Source organism: Rhinolophus ferrumequinum, chromosome 27 (assembly GCF_004115265.2).
Source record: "Rhinolophus ferrumequinum isolate MPI-CBG mRhiFer1 chromosome 27, mRhiFer1_v1.p, whole genome shotgun sequence".
NCBI lineage: Eukaryota > Metazoa > Chordata > Mammalia > Chiroptera > Rhinolophidae > Rhinolophus > Rhinolophus ferrumequinum.
In genome coordinates this window covers 11,856,742-11,868,765 of record NC_046310.1, presented here as the reverse complement: position 1 = coordinate 11,868,765, position 12,024 = coordinate 11,856,742, and the positions used below count along the sequence as shown (strand labels likewise).

The window sequence follows — 12,024 nt, the reverse complement described above, 5'->3', positions numbered from 1 at the left end:
GCAAAATGCCATACCTGATACCTTCATCTTTCCTCACCATACCTTAACTGTCACAGTGCTTCTCTGGTTCATTAGCTGCTCAGTATATCTTTAGGGGTTACCGTCTCCTCATCCTGCAACCAACTCAAGCTTGATGATTTGCTATCAGGAGTCACTTATACTTATAGCTAAGTTTTATTATAGCAAAGATTTCACAGCAAAAGTAGCAGGAAAAGGATATGTGTTGGGTGGAGTCCAGACATGTCAGGTGTAGGCTTCTGAGTCTTTATCTGTGGCCACACAGTTTATCATCTTTTTTCTAGAAATAAACTACAGGGACACGTGTAGAATGTCTTTGCCCAGGGAAATCCATTTCAGTGTCGGGGCCTGAAGTTTTTATGAAGTACTGGTCACATCGTACATACTCCTATGCCATGAGCCATGGTAGGCAAAACTCAGGACCCCAGTGGAACCAGACACATCATGACCCTCAGTAAATGACCCTGACAAGTCTTTACCAGCTGGTACAGCATGCCCGCTTTGTCCAGGCATACACAACTTCATCAGTCAGTAACATAAACAACCCCAGGAGTTGCCCAAGGGTCAGTCTGGTTCCAGGCTTCCTTAGAGACAGGCACTGACTGAGCAACCAGACCTGCAGTGTTCATTCTTTCTTCATAGTTGCTAATATAACACATGACATTTATAAAGACATAAAGTGAGAACTGCTAGAATCCCCAAATATTTAAATACCGCCATATCACTAGCACTCTTTCCGTTCAGGATCATTTTTTACATCCATAAGCCCCCACACACAACTTTTTGAATTATTTCATTGTGTACCTGTTAGCCATAGAGAATGACGAAGCTTCCTGGAGATGGGTTGCTGGCATCAAACATGGCACCTCGCTCACCAGGGGACACTCATGGCTGGTTTGCTACCCCTCCCAGGTGTGTTTTTGGAACTTTATACTTCTCCTATGTCACATCTCACTGGTTTGCATAAGACAAGCTCATTGATGGGTGGTTCTCCCTTTCTAGAAGGTGAGCACCTTCAGTACCCAGATTATGTCTTGTTCATAGATGGAACCTCGGTGCTTGACAGAGGAGGACCTAGCCCGGGGCCAATAAGTATTTTTCAAATGAATGAGTAGATGACTGAATGAATAATATTTTTGTCTATCAGCTTCAAACCCTCAATTAAGATTCTTTCCACAGCAAAACCTGTTCTGCGTATATAGATCTTTGTATTTCAGTGGTCAAAAGTATGAATATTACATATAAAATCTCTAAGTTCTACAGTGTTATTATGATAAGAACCTATTCCGAGGCATTTTAAAATTGGCAGGAAAAATGCAAGCGCTTCCTATAGCATGAGCTCTAGAAGGTTTAGTCTCAACCACCTTTCACATCCCCAGCCATGATAGGTCCATGCGAGGTTCAGGAGTCCCCCCATTCAAACTCAGTCCCTCAGGGACCCCATTTCTCCTACATTTTGTCTTCCTTTCAGAGGACAGGTGATACCAGCACCTTTTGTTACCTTCTTCCCACTTCCTTTCTGATTTCTTTTGATTTGGGCTTTTTAAAAATTTGATTGTTTTTCTAAAATTTCTTTCTCCTGTTTCCTCCCTGACTATCTTTGTTACGGGGAACCCATAGATGCCCCTCACTCTTGGCATTTATGACATCGTGCTAGATGTGGCTACTGCCCCCTGCAAAGGGGCTGTAATATAGGGGACCCCCACAGACCTTGGGAGTGGGCCAGAAACCAGCGCCAGAAAACCTAGAGGCCAAGAACACTTTAGATTTTTCCTGCCTCTCCCTGAAAATTTCTTTTTAAAGTGGTGAGATCTTTTTAAAAGGGGCTTCAAAAATCATTTAAAAAGTATTACTTGCAAGATTTGAAATCTAGTCAACTAAATATGAATCCAAAATATAAACAAAGTAGCAAGTTTCTTTTCTGTTCAGTTGGTAGGAGAGGAGGATGAGGCAACATATTTAGAGAAGGAGAGTGTCATGAACTTGACCCTATTTCATAAGTACCAACTACAATATATTCAAAGTATGCTTACAATTTGCCCTTAAAGTTCAGGGCAGACTAGAACAATCCGTGGTATCATTTGGTTTGCTTTTCTGAAGGGGGAAAAAAAAAAGAGGAAGAACAGAATTCATATAACTTAAGGAGGATATTCTGTAAATACATTTTTTTTTTACCATCACCACCTCACCTCACCCCAAACATATTCCAACACATTGCATTTGAATCTTGACCTTTCTAAACAAACACTGCATAGAGCATTTCTATTTGAGTAAATGTACCAGGGGTGCCAAAAAAAATACATACAAGTAGACACTTTGGTCAACGTTGCTCAAGCAGTAGTTCGCCGTCATCAGAAGTGTCTGGATGCTGATGGTAACCACTTTGAGCACCTCTTGTCATTGCAGAAGTCAAACGTGACTTTATTCATCTTTTGTTGTCGGTATATATCAAGTGTTACAATTTTAATAGAGTTTTTCTATCTTAAAATGTGTATACATTTTTTTAGCACCCTCTGTATGTATATATATTTTACTTTAGTCACCTTATAAACTGTCCTAAATGAGAAGACTTTATACATTATAATAACAAAAAAAAAATTTTTTTTCTAAGTCCTGGACTGCCAAGAAATGAAATTGCAAGGATTCCTCTTGCCTGTTGTAAGCTGCTCAATAATCAGATACAGTGGAGTGGGCCACTGTAGGCTTTCTTGCAGTGAAACTGCCTGAATAATCATCATTTCAATTATTTATAGAAAACTCGTTTTGTGTCCAGCAGGAGCTAGAGATAACATCACAGAGTAGGTGGATGAGGTTTTGAACCCCACAGATCTGGGTTTGGATCCCAGCTGTGCAATTTACTAGCAGTCTAACGTGGGCCAATGTGTTTTCCTTCTCTGAGCTTAAGTTTCTTCTTTTGTGAAATGGATATAATGATAACTGTTTCATCACTCGTGGTAAGAATTCAATTCAGTACGTGAATATATGTATGTGAAGCTTCAGCCCACTGCCTGGCACATAGAAAGTAGTCGATAATTGTCAGCTGTTATTATGGTGAAGACGGAATGAGGCTCAGGAGTAACGAAACATGCTTCCCGCCTTTCAGACACCTCTCGTCTAGTTCAGGGTCAAAACCAACTTTCCCCAAACATGATGAACACTGAAAGACAGTATTGAAACAAATGCTAAATTACTTGATTGAGTTTGTATGGATTATGGGTTTTGTCCGTGAGATTTGTGTCTTTATGCATACCAAAGCTGAGGTGCAGTACGTCAGCTTTTGTGGATACAACATACAAAATTAAATGAACTACACTGACTATAAATTAAATTACGTTTAGTACAAATTACAAATTAAATGCCAAAATAGCGAATGTATTTTTTATTCCCATTCAAGTATTTCCAAATATTCTGACACCTGACAAAAGGAAAGATTGTTCTTTCCTGTGTAATGTGGCGCACGTGCTGGTTCCATGTTGAGGGCATGTCCAGGTTGATGAATTAGAAGTAGTTTTTTGCAATTTTCTTGTGAGCCTGAAGGTAATGTTATGCTGTTGGTCACAGCTCCCAAGAATGGGTTGTAGACAAAAAGGCAAAAGTGCAAACCAGACCGCAGCCCATAATTGTCCACATATTCCGAGTTTCAGACTCTCTTTTCTAAGTGGGTTTTTGTTGGGTGACGGTTCAGGGAACACATTCATCAAATGTTGTTCCAAGAACATGTCACCCTCCCCATAATTTCGGAGTAAACAAACCTCAATGAGTGGCAGGTATAAAATATTGCAGACAATGTCAAGGCCATTTAGCCTCTGGCGGGACTCTCATGTGCTCACCAGGGTGAGAGGAGTCCTGGCAGGCCCCTACTGGATGGGGACATCACTGCCTTGGGGACTGAGACCGAAGGACAAGACCTAGGGACTGCTGCACGGTCAGGTGTACAAGCCCGTCCCCTGTCCGGCTTTGAAATTGAACTTTTCAACAAGGCTGCATCTGCCCTCCACCACCCCTCCCTAGTATCTGGCTCTGGATTAGGAGGTAGGGAGTCAACGTTATCTCCAGGGAGAAATTTAGAATCAGAGACTCTTGGGGGTTGAGGGGACCTTAACGATCATCCAATCCAAGAGCCTTTCTGAACCTTGAGTCCCTTCTGCTCCATCATCCCAAATAGTTGATCAGTTGTTGTGTAAGAACAGCTGCTGAGGGGAAATTCATACTTTGCCAGATGCAGACTTTTCTCTCAGGATGATTTTTGCAAATATTGATCCACTTTTAGATTGGAAAGTCTTTGAGGAGTGACTGTGCCCCATGGATCTTTATAATCACAGGACCTAGTATAGCATCTGGCACATAGTAAGTGCTTGTTGAATAATAATAACAACAACAGTAACAGTTATTGAGTGCTTGGTATGTGCCAGATCCTACGCTGATGACATTTGCTGCCCTGACTCATTCCATCCTCATAATAGCCCTTTCTGATAAATATTCTTTTTATCTCTGTTTTTACGGAATAAAGACATGAGACTCAGAAAGGCAAAGTGAATTGCCTGAGGTCACATGGCTAGTTAATGACAACGTTGGGATTTCATGCAAGTGTGCAGCTCTGAGCTTACACTTCCACTTCCGGTTTGGGTACGTGAGAAAAATAGATGAGAACAAAATCAGTAGACCTGGAACTTCTGCCATTAGCCATCAGGCTCCCTCTGTGGCTCTTCCATCTGACATGAGTCATGTTTGAAGACAGCCTCAAGCTGTCTTTCCCACTTCTTCCCCTTTTCAGGACGCACCTCATTATTTACATGTTCCTCACATGGATAGTTTCAAGCTCCTTTATCCTCCAGTTTTCTTATGTGGACTCAACTAATGAATTGTTGAGAAATTATTTCTTGGCTATTAACATTGCACCTTGTAACGGGTCAAATTTTGGAACTATTGCCCTGCCTCCCACTTAGTGGGTGTCTTCCTGATGGGTTCTTTTGAAGGGCCAAGGCTCTTCCCAGGGATGTCCTTAGCGGGGTGGGGTACTGCTTGCATGGCACAGCCAACTTCCACCTCCTCACTGCCCACGTAGTAGCCCCTATGTCCTGTTGTACTACCTGGAAATATTGGGTAATCGATTCAGCCCCAGTACATCCCCACCACGAGCTTCTCTGAGGATACTGCAGTGACGAACCCCGATTCAGTCTCCCTCACTTCAAGATTCTGGGCCGAGTCTTATCCCATCAGCATGGTACTCCTCATAGAAGAATATATGTCCAATACAAGCGACACATCTGAATTCTCTTTTATACTATTCAGAGTGCGTTATGTTTATAACTGACATCTATCTATATCTATCTGTCTGTCTATCTATCTATCAATCATCTATCTATCTGTCATCTACCTATTTACCTACCTACCTATCATTGTCAATTGTGTCACTGGTTGCTCATAACAGCCCCTTCTAAAGTAGATTGATGAAAACACCCTCACTCGGGCTACATGGCTTATGGAGAAGACACAACCCACCAGTGACAGATCAAGAACCAGAATGAGAACTCCAGGTTTCCCGCCCCCTGTCCAGGGTTCTTTCACTTGAACCACACAGCTTTCTAATGCAGATGTCCATAAAGGCCCTTCTCACTTACAGCCCTGCAGGCCACTGATTTAACATGAAGGGGCTCTGAGAGCTGAGTTATACATAAGACTTATGCTGTCTTTCTCTCTTCTTGACCCCAGGAAAGAAGGAGATAAAGTATTCTGCCGAATGGCCGTTCTTCGCGAGGCCCCAACCAGTCCACCACTTCTCAGGTTTCTCAGGTTAGTAGTACTTTTATTTACATCTCCCTCTTCTCCTCTTTCTGAATCGGTGCTGGAGTAGAGGTGAGGAGGGTAGTTGCACAATGCAAAAATGCAAGCTCCATTTTCGTTGTACCGTCTTAGGCCTCCTACATCTCTTACGGAGCCAAAAGGAAAGAGGCACCTGTTTGGTGAAGACACACTCTGTGTCTCCACGAAAGGAGCAAATAGTCTAGTGAAAAGTAAACAGTAAGGAAAACATCTTGATTGTTTACCATAATATTCCCCTGTCAAGACCTCACCCAAACAACAGGCATTGGAAACTTACATGCTGACAGAGGTCAGACAGGTGAGTCAATGAGTGAAGTAGGCCAGGTATAAGCAATGAATGGAGAAGGGTGGGGACTGTGCCACAGTGTAAGGCTCATGTCCCATCCACAGGGTCACCTGTTCACTCCAGCTAAATGTTGCTGCCAGACCTTCTGACTTGTCAAAAGCAGCCAGAAATCTAGGTTTTATAGACAATTTCCCTATTGGTAAATGTCTGCAACTAATTTCTTTAAAAACAAACAAAATAAGATGTTTATGGGACATGTGTGCCTCCCAGTTCTCATTTTGCAACCTCTGCCATACAAAGAGGAGAGGACTCTTACCTGTGAGGCATAAGCTAGTATTCCATTGTTCAGAAGAGCTGAAGCCAAGATGGTGGAAGTCCATAGCCCGGTGACACAACTGGCACATAGAACAGCTGGGTTTTGTCTAACTCCAGAGCCAAGCTCTTTCCACAAGGTCACATTGCTTCCCTTACCAAGAAGGACCTTGAAACAAAAGAGTTTCAACTAACGAAATGGGGTCTTGACATGTGGACCCTAAAAAATGCAACATGTCCACAAGTGACCACCTCTTAGAAATTCCATGTCCTCTCTGGGCCTCAGTGTCCTCATTTACTCACCGAGACACCAGGCCTAGAGGATCATAAGGACCTCTGGATCTGGACCACAAGTCGTGGAGCAGAACCTTTTTCTGCTTTATGAGCCGCAGTATTCCTGCAACCTAGCACAGCGCCTGGCATGTACAAAACCCTCCATAAAACATTTCTGGTCTGAATGACAATTTTATGAAATGCATTATTAAGTACCTCCAATGTTTTTAAAAAAGGTCACTCCATTTATTCATCCATCCATCCATTCACTCAATTCACAGAGAAGTATAGAGCACCCACCATGGATTAGTAATGTCCTATTGGTTCCACGGAAATCCATAAATAGATCGTACCTACACCAGGAAGATAATAATCATAGTGGCAGAGGTTTGTAATGCTTGTTACGCATATGCTCAGTTTTGTTCGACGTATGTTGCATATAGTGATTTCTTTAATCCTTACAACAACCTATTGGAATAGGTATAGAGTCTTAGCCCCACTTAACAGATGAGAAAGCTGAGGTGAAGAGAAGTTAAGAAACATGCCTCGGGTCACACAGCTAATTTGGCGGGGCCAGATTGTAACCTAGGCTGTCTGGCGTCATGGTCCATGCTTGACACCATAGCGCTACACACTCATCAAGAACGGAGGAAAAATAGCATTTATTGAATCCTGGTCCTTGCCAGGTACTGACTTAACTAGACACTTCGGGAAAACATTATTTATTTCTTACAGTCATCCAGTAGGTTGATACTTTTCTCCTCATCTTCTGATCAGAGAGTAAGCAACCTGCTCAGAGTCCCCCAGCTAGCAAACTGGAAACTGAGCTAGAAATGACAAGGGCTGCAGGAGAGGGGCCGTGAGAGTGCCAGGGGGGCAAAGGGGTCACGAGAGGGAGACTGTGCATCCAGAGGCGAGAGAGGAAATTCACTGTTTCCGAAGTCATGAGCTTCGTCTTCCCATTGCCACGGCGCATTGGTGGAGTCATTGCTGAGAGGTTAACCTACCCTCTGTGGCCCACAGGGCAGCAGTGGCCATTTTGGGACCTCAAGCCCCTTACTTGTTTGTCCATCCTGTAGAAGATCTGGGTCAGACTCAAGATTGTTCATCAAAGGTTCATTCCAGAGTCATCTGGTATTTCAGTTACAATGCAGAGGTGCTCGAATTCCTAATGAGAACGTGGATTTCCTCTGAAGACACACTTCCGGGGAGTTGACAGTGTGCGTCTTCCTGCGGGAGAAGGAGGAGGCGGCACTCGGGGCAGGTGGGCAGGGTGGGCGGTGCCTCAGGAGTCTGGTTCCTGCTGAGCAGAGGGGTCCTCAGCTCACCAGTACCTGGGCGGGTGAGCGCGTGGCTCTGGAGCTGACCTGGGTTTGTGTGGTGTTTGGGGCTGACAGTGAGGTGCCATGGCGGGGCTGTCTGCCAGGATGGAGCTCTGTGAGTGCACCCCAAGGCTGTGGGCTAGGATGGGGGTACCTTCAGGCAATAAATGAAGCAGAAAGCAACGCTCTCTGTGTTCCTCTGACACTGCAATTTGGTTGATTGTCCAAGAACAAACAGATCCAAACTACTACTCAAGCTGACATGAAACTGTTATCTCGATCCTAAAGAAAACTAAATGCAAAAGGCATTGTGTCTAAACATTGACCAGATGTGTGAAAAACTCATTGTAATGAAGGACACAGTGACTCACTAAGCAATAATGCATGGGTTCTGCTGTTTTTAATTACCTTTTGATGGCTTGGAAAATCTATGTGTTGTTCTAGTGGAGAGACCACATGGGAATGGGGGAATCTGAGTTCATGGTATGATTTTCAGACAGAGCTCTTCTGTGCTTGAAGATCACCACTCTGGGGCTTACGGGCTGACAGCACTTGACTCTGGGCCCCAAATTCTGGTCTTTTTTTTCTTTCTCGTCTCTCACACTTCCTATGCTTTCTGTCCACTCCCCCTGCCAGGAAACTGGTCCAGTCCCCATGGCCCTATACCCCACTTCCAGGTGGACCTCCTAATAGGTCTCCCTACTTTCCAGCTCCCTGTCACTTCCAGGAATGCTGCCACAGACATCTTTCCTGCCTGCCTTCCTACTTTGCATATATCCTTCCATCTTGCCTTTATTTTTTTTCTCTTTCTTACTGACAGATTCCCAAACTCTGTGCCATGTCAGAGAATCCACTGGAGTTTTAAAACTCCAGTTCTAATGAGCAAAATTGAGTCTTTGCACCCCAAAAGTTTACAGAGAAATGGAAGAAGTGCCTGCGTAATGGACAGAATGTTTTTGTTCCCCAAAATTCATGCCCGCAAGGTGATGGTATTTGCAGCTGGGGCCGTTGGGAGGTGATTAGGTCATGAAGATTCATAAAACTGAGGAATCACATGAAATGAAGGCAGAATTTTTCCTGCCTTCTGCTCCTGTCATTTTCAGAGTTCTTAGGACATCATTCAGGGTCATCTCTGAGCGCCCCAAAGTATTCCCCAGCCCTTCCTTATCCTGGTCTCTGCAGTGCAGCCTGACTCCTGGAGTCTTTATTCACCATCCCCACTTCTGATCAAGCTTCGAAGTTCATTCAAAGCCTACTTAAGGATTAGCTCCTCATTGAAGTCACCCGTGGCTGTGACTGTGATTTCTCCCCCTCAGGACTTCGGTGACTCTTGTCAGAAATGGCCATTAGGCAAAGAACAACCAGGACCTTCGTCATCAATGGTGGTCCAGCCTTCCAAGTAGATGGGACAGTCGTTGCTATAAAGGAATTTAGCTTTACACCTCTAGTGACCAGGTCAAGAAAATGCCACTGCAGCAGTTAGTGCCTGACCAACACGTGACAATATATGAGGCGTTTACACATGCATTCTCTTCTCATTCTCACCCCATCTCCAGCAGGTCAGAATTAACATCAGCTCACTTTGCATTTGAGGAAACCAAGTTCAGACAGGGCATACATCATTCAATGGTTAAGAGTTTAATGAATATTGATGATGCTATTTCTCTTTAGCAGCAAGTGCTAAAACTTTTTAGCTGAGAGGATGTATTTATTTGCTATCATGGCTGTAACAAATTCATACACTGGTGGCTTAAAACAACACAATTGTATTATTTAACAGTTAGCAGCCCAACATGGGACGCACTGGCTAAAATCAAGCTGTCAGCAGGACTGCATTCCTTTCTGGAGGTTCTAGGGGGGGTCCGTTTCCTTGTCTTTCCTATCTTCTAGAGGTCACTCACATTCCTTGGCTCATGGCTCCTTCCTCTGTCTTCAAAGCCAACGATGTCGAATCTTTCTACTGTTCTTCCATAGTCATAGCTCGCTCTGACCACAACTGAGACAGGTTCTCTGATATTAGGAGCCATTAGGTGGTTTGATGAGACCCACCTGGGTAACCCAGTATACTCTTGGCACCTTGAGGTCCTTAACTCCATCACACCTGCAAAGTCCCTTTTTCCACGTAAGGTAACATATTCACAGCCTCTAAGAATTAGGATATGGACATCTTTGGGAGCCATTATTCTGCCTACTCAAGAAACGTCCCCTAAACTTTAGTTTTATAAACTGTAGTTCATAAAACATGGTGAAGATAAAGGACAAAATGATGTCACTTTCTCCAGGATCTAAGGTACCTTATACTTGGAAGTGAAATATTTCTCTATTATATATAGATGTTTAGAAACTTCCGTGGAAGTTGAGAACCGGTGAGGTCTTTACAACATTGTGCCTAGAGGGTCCCCAAATGTATATCCCAGTCGTGATACGCGGCCTACGTGCAAGACCCATATTTCCAAACATCTTCATTGACTGTCATCTGGCTGAGCTAACCTGTATTTAAAGAGCCACACGTACACCTCCACCACAGCAGGCCCAAAACAGAATGACTCATTGCCTATTCTCTTCCTCCATTCCCAAATCCTGGTCAATGGTGCCACCATTTACTCTGCCCTCTAAACACTGAAATCAATCTTAGGGCCTCTTTTTCTTTCAACCAATACAGCAGTGGACCAATAAAGCCTGTTGTTTCTGCCTTGAGGCTGTATCTAGAACTTGGTCTTTCAACTATTGCTAGTTTTTCATTATGGCTTCTTCATCTTATACGTAATTATTTCATTAGACTCCTAACTCATTTCTCTTCATTAGTTTTTCCTCCCTTCTAGCCCAATCTTCGCTGTGTTACCAACATTCACTTTCTAGAAAAACAAATCTGATCATGCCTTCCTTTCTCTGCAGACCCCTTCCTCTGGGGTCCTCATTACCTATACAAAAATGTCAAAGGAAAACATGAACAAAGCACGCTCCAAAGCAAACGGTAGGGGTGGGGGTGGGGGTAGTGTTAGGGGAACAGCTCCTGTTTCTTTCCTTTCCTTTCAACCCATCAAGCTATCAGAGGTGCTATGTGACCATACATATCTTTATGTCTTTGCCAAGGAAAAAGACAAACTGTCTCCCAGTGTATTAAGTCTGATAGTTATATAAATGTGTCATTTTCTCCTAGCCCCTCTTGTGGGCACTGGGCCACACTGAATTTCAGACCCCATCAACACCCTAGATTTCTGGATAACAAATACAGCAAATACATGTAAGTGAGCCATACGAAATGTCTAGGGATTGAATGACTCTCCTCCACCTCTTATGTATGAGCACATGCGAAAAACAAAAGGAGGGCATCCTGGGGCTTGTTTATCCTGGCTCTAGGATTGACTGGTGAGGAAGTACGCACAGCCAATAATGACTAATATCCTCAAATATTACTGATTACTCATATAGCATAATCACAACAAGTACTCGGAGGCCCACACACTATTTGCTTGTTTTGCTATTTGCACCACAATTTCATGTCTACCCCGTATGGCATCTCCATAGAAGAGCCATTAGCGTGCTGCACTAAACTGTATTTAAAGAGCAGTCAATTCTATGGATCCTTTGCTCTTCATTTGCAGCTAAGTTCCCATTAAGCCTGTGTTTTTATTTAGTCAAGTTAAATTGCAGTGACTGTTGAGTTAGGAAAAAATGTAAAATGACTCTTTCCGGGACTCAGTTAGACTGTGGCTTGCACTGATTCTGACTAGAAAAGGAGGTGGAGGTACTTGGAATTATAAAGCAGAAAAGTCAATACTCTTTCTACGAGACAGTACCGCTATATGTGTCTAGACAACAAGTATTTATTGAAGACTTGCTGTTTGCCTGGGCATTGTGGAGATCTCCAAAAATATATACAATACAGTTTATGAATCCAAGAATTGAGACCACCGATGACCCTTGAACAACGCAGGGGTTAAGAGTATTGACCCCCGCCCACCATGCAATCAAAAAATCATGTATAAC

General features: G+C 43.4%; 1 long non-coding RNA gene across 1 annotated transcript in view; it reads left to right on the top strand.

Annotated features, from left to right (window-relative positions):
* Positions 1–12,024, top strand: part of LOC117018445 (uncharacterized) — a 158,460-nt gene that overhangs the window by 90,845 nt on the left and 55,591 nt on the right. Inside the window, exon 3 of the long non-coding RNA XR_004422232.1 lies at positions 5,731–5,811. This is a non-coding gene — a long non-coding RNA (uncharacterized LOC117018445). The remainder of the gene's footprint in view (positions 1–5,730; positions 5,812–12,024) is intronic.